Below are 5427 nucleotides of genomic sequence, written 5' to 3'. Positions count from 1 at the left end.
GGTGCGTGAATACTGTATACACAAAAGCGTAATATGTTAACGAGATATAATATATGAAGAGCATTCAAATCCATCTGACCGCTTCATATACATTCCCCTGTTTGTGAACGTACGTCTTAACATGTGTAAAAAAAACCAAAACATAAAAAGGAAACAGGTCAAGCACTTAGTGCTTCAAAAGACAAGGGCATTGACCTGCTTGACACAGATGTTTAGAATTAGCTACAGCATAACATAACAAGGAAAGATGCCAACCAGTTAGTGCCTCAAAAGACATGGGCCTTGTTCTGTTTGACACATCTATTTAAAATTGGCTAAAACCTAGCGCACACGGCCAACATTTGTCGCAAATTTATTGTCAATAATGTTGACCGACAAATGTTGGCAGTGTGCGGCAACTTTTAACAAAAAAACACTTGTTGCCAACAATTGTTGGAGAGATTAAACATGTTAAATTTTGTTGGCGACAAAATCACCATCTACAACAAAACTCTAATGCCAATTTGTGCGGTGTCCATCCGTGAACTTTTCCTATTAAGTCTAACCCTCGTACAGTTTTGATTGAATTATTTCCGTGATCAAAAACATATCTCTACACAAGGCAGAGTTGAAAGGATGTTTTAGGCAAAAAATACTCCCTTTTTCACAACTGGTGCATGTCATGGTATGTACTGTTCTGTAGGTATAAATTACAGTTTGTTTTGTTTAACGACACCAATGGAACAAATTGATTAATTAATCATCGGCTATTGGAAGTCAAACATTTGGCAAGTCAACCCGCTACATTTTCCCTAATGCAGAAGGGATCTTTTATATGCACATTCCCACAGACAGGAAATCACATACGCTTGCTGTCAGCTGAGCTATCTCGGTATCACCCGAGCCCGAGGTACACGGAACTTGCAGTGCTATCCCGAGTACTCTGACTGTAAATCGTCAGACACACTGTCACGGTGTATGGCTACGGTGACCCACAGTAACTGTAACGAGTTCGGCGACAAACCGTAGCAAACCGTACCCATCCGGGATGATCCGTGACGAACCGTAGATCGCCACGGTTGTTTTAAAGGGACAGACCCTAGTTTCAACCCATGAAAATTAACACTAAGTTTAGTTAATCTACAAACCTGTAACACATTTGGATACAGTTACAATTGAGAGAAACATAAGTCTGTGACTTTGAAATGGTGAAATACCTCTAAAAATAGACTAAAACTCGACTCCATAACTGTTACCTCTCAGACGCACGTGCGTTTTTAAAAATATGAGAAATGCATTTTGTGATATTAAAAACACCAGGATGACCAAAAAGACTTCGAATACACGGAAATGGATAATCTAAACAATAAAATCTAAGTAAAGTATGATTTCAGTTATTAGAAACGGCTCGAATAGCAAAAAAATATGCCTTAGTGTTTAATAACTAGGGTATGTCCATTTAAGCTGTTTAAAACTTCCGTGGTTCACCGTAGCTCGCCGCCGGTGAATGCATATCGTAGTGCCACCATAGTGTAACCTTAGTACCACCGTGCCTCGCCGTAGGACCACCGTAGACCTTTCCTTGGCCATCCGTGGTTCATCGTGAGTGTCTACCCCTACGGTGACTTGCAGTGACTTACGGTAATAGTAAGCAAGGGGTCCAACCTAAATTGTATGACACGTGTTTGAACTTCGTATACCACTACCAAAATGGCGGATAAAGCTCGCTTCGATACATGACGGTGAGTTCATTTTGTCTCACAGCTACATGCTGGGTGCCTTTCTGATTAAAATGATATTGCGATATGGCTCTAGAATGAATACTCTATCCATCTGTTTACGTAATTCACAATTTTGTTCAACCACAAAAAGGCTATTGAAAAAAACCCTTTCCTTGTTTTGACAGCTAAAACAAACAAGACCAAAGTTTTTTTCTGTTATTTTAAGGAAACAATTTATATTTATATACATAAAAAAGTGTCATGCTGAAAGTGTGTATACCCTAGAAACTAAATAGAGCAAATATGTTTTGGAAAGTTATATAATTATCCATCCAAGAATTTTCTTATAGTTTAGGCATATCTTCGTCTGCTCCCCCGGGTTTAGGACACCTAATCGTATGTTCCAAATTTTGTTTTTCAGAACAGTTTGTGAAGACTGCAGCCAACAATACTCTGGAAGGTCTGCCGGCCGCAGACATGTGTTTGTCCATCACGGCAGACCAGGCGGGCACCATTGCACTGACTGTGGACGAGTGTTGTCAACTAGGAGTCATCTCCAAGGACACCTCGTTTCCAGATTCATTGGAATGAATTATTTAGTTTTTTTTTATATATTGTTTAATAAATCGACATTATAATGCCATGTAGTATTAGTTTGTTATTAGTCCCACACTAGACACCTAAAACACCAATCCTAGTATATGGATACATGCCGTGTATCTCGAATAGGTCACTGTGACCGTGACTCTGACCCTTGACCTACATCTGGGGGTTATCCTTGGGGTTGTCCAGGATATATCCCTGAAAAAAACCTCTCATAAATGTGATAAACTGTCCTCCAAAACAAATTTCCCTGTCCAAAACAAGTCCTTGTTGGCGTCAGAATACTTCATGCAGGATGAATTACCGTGACAGTGCCATTTTAGCGTATCTTTAAATTATACATAGGAAATGTTTTTGGTAATTGTTTTGGTGGGGAAAAAGGCCATTTTGAACACTGCTTCTGAAGAGTGACATTGTTTCTGGTATATCATCAGTATACATATCTGCATCAAGGGACAGTTCATCTAACACTTGAAATGTATGTTTATCATCAGTCATTTACACTCCGAGATGCGAATGACAACCTCTTCCTAAATCGATTTTCTCCTTTCTTTTGTGATGATCTCTGCTGTGGTGGTGTTGGAAATTCCTTGTTGGATGTAGGATTTACATCTATATGTGTTAATATGGAAGATGCTTTCTTAAATGGACTACGGAAACACATTTATTTGTGCAATTTGTAAAGTCTGAGGTACGACGATTACACAGCATTTTGCAAGAACTGGATCTCCTAGGTGTCAAGACGGGAAACAACTTTCCTCTTTCGTGATGGGTAAATGCCTAACTTAACTGGTCTCTTTTTGTATCTCCCACTTACTGAAAAACCCCATCTTCAATCACGATGTTTTAGGGGTATTAACGAATGAACGAATGAATGTTTAACGACACCCCAGCACGAAAAATACATCGGCTATTGGGTGTCAAACTATGGTAATGCAAATAAATAAAGTGATGATCAACATCAATATAAAAATTCAAGACAAACAAAAACAGTGTAAAGAACTCTGCAAAAACACAAATATCACAGAATTTTAGGGATACTGAACTTTACTCAAAACTTCAATTTTGTGCTCTATTGGCCATTCTCAAAGAGAATGTTACACCCCTGCACCACGGTGAGGTTACAGCACACGCAGGGGCTTTAGGGGTATTAATGCAAATATAACGTTTTGAAGTAAACGAAATCTTAGCTTAAACCCGGGGGAGCAGACGAAGATGTGCCTAAACTATAAGAAATGTCTTGGATGAACAATTATAAAATGACTTTCCAAAACGTATTTGCATAATTTAACTCCCAGGGTGTACAAGCTTTCATCATAACACTTTCAAAGTATACAAATATAACTTGTTTCGTTAAAATAACACCACAGATTGTGATCATGTTTATTTTGACCGTCAGAACAACGTTTTTTCTTCAATAGCTTTTTTTTAGGTTGAACAAAATCGAGAATTACGTAAACAGATGGATAGAGTATTCATTCTAGAGCCGTATCGCAATATTATTTTAATCAGAAAGGCATCCAACATGTAGCTGTGAGACAAAATGAACTCACCGTCGTGTATCGAAGCGAGCTTTATCCACCATTTTGGTAGTGGTATACGAAGTTCAAGCACGTGTCGTACGATTTAGGTTGGACCCCTTGGTAAAGTGTCCCTACGAAGAGAAAGAAAGAACGCACTCAAACACATTTTATTTACGGTTATATAGAGTCAGACATATGGTTAAGGACCACACAGATATTAAGAGGGGAAACCCGCTGTCGCCACTTCATGGGCTACTCTTTTCGATTAACAGCAAGGGATCTTTTATATGCACCATCCCATAGACAGTACATACCACGGCCTTTGATATACCAGTCATGGTACACTGGCTGGAACGAGAAATAGCCCAATGGGCCCACCGACGGGGATCGATCCCAGTGTGTCCATACGGCTGCCGCCGACTCTAAACCGTGGGTAACCATGAAAAACGTAACACCACCTTCACGGTTCTTGACGACACCGTAGTGGCGCAGGCAGCGCTACGGTGCACTGTAACCTACCGTGGGGAACCGTAATGGTGTCCGTAGCAATACAGTGGTCTTCCGTTGTGAAACCGTGGGTTACCGTGGCTCACCATATAATAACCTTAGCACCACCGTGGCAGACTGTCTTTTTGGACAAAATTGGAGCCAGAGCTACGGTGAGCACCGGGACCTACCGGGGGATACCGTAGCCATCACCGGGACAGTGTGACTAGGGCTTAAGAGAGCTAGACGGACATTTGGAAGGTTATACGCTCTCATTACAAATGTCCGTCTAGCTCGCTTAGGTCTCACTACACAGATCACTTCCGGGTGAGAATTCATTCATCCACTATAGTTCCTAATCGTGGCACATGTTATGGTTCACATATTCACTTCTAGGAAATGGTGAAGAATTAAAACAATATGTATGTTTAATGGTAAGCCTTCTGGCTGTATTTTGCCCATGTTATTTTGTAATATTGTGCATCGACCTTTTGGGACATGGGTATATAGCGCAAGTGACAGCCGGAGTGAATCGGTTAATGAACCACCTGTTCGGACCGGTACTACAGCCAGATGTGGTCATATAGCAAAAAACTGAGACGGAAATGTTCACAATTTTGGAGTGAATATAAATGCTTATATAATGTATGTTCGCAATGGTGTATGTTGTTAGTGCCAACGAGAACCCGTTCTATGGGCAATCTTCGCTTGAAGTTGGGCAGTTTAACATGGGTTTCAATGGCAGATGACATCTGTGTAGTGAGACCTTACAGAGTACTCGGGCTACTGCAGTGTATGCCGGGTAATCATCCCCATGTGGGATCATATACACTCGAGAGACACACCCATAATCTCACCCGTGAAGTGGGTGAAACTCAGTGTATGTGGCCATACACCTACACATTGAGCCTAGCGGTGCACTCACTCCTGGTGGGATACGAACCCAGTATCTATCAGCCTGAAGTCTTTTACGAATTGTGGCGTGGAATTTTGCTCCATTGGTAGAGTGCAGGGGTTTACCCAGGGCCGTTAGGCGTCGCGGCCCAACACGCCTTGGTCCGTAAAGTAAGCGCTTTGACAGCGTGGAAGCGCCTTAAATCAATTGCCGCTACGCC

Source organism: Gigantopelta aegis, chromosome 3, assembly GCF_016097555.1.
Source record: "Gigantopelta aegis isolate Gae_Host chromosome 3, Gae_host_genome, whole genome shotgun sequence".
NCBI lineage: Eukaryota > Metazoa > Mollusca > Gastropoda > Neomphalida > Peltospiridae > Gigantopelta > Gigantopelta aegis.
Note: the sequence above shows the minus strand (reverse complement) of the source record.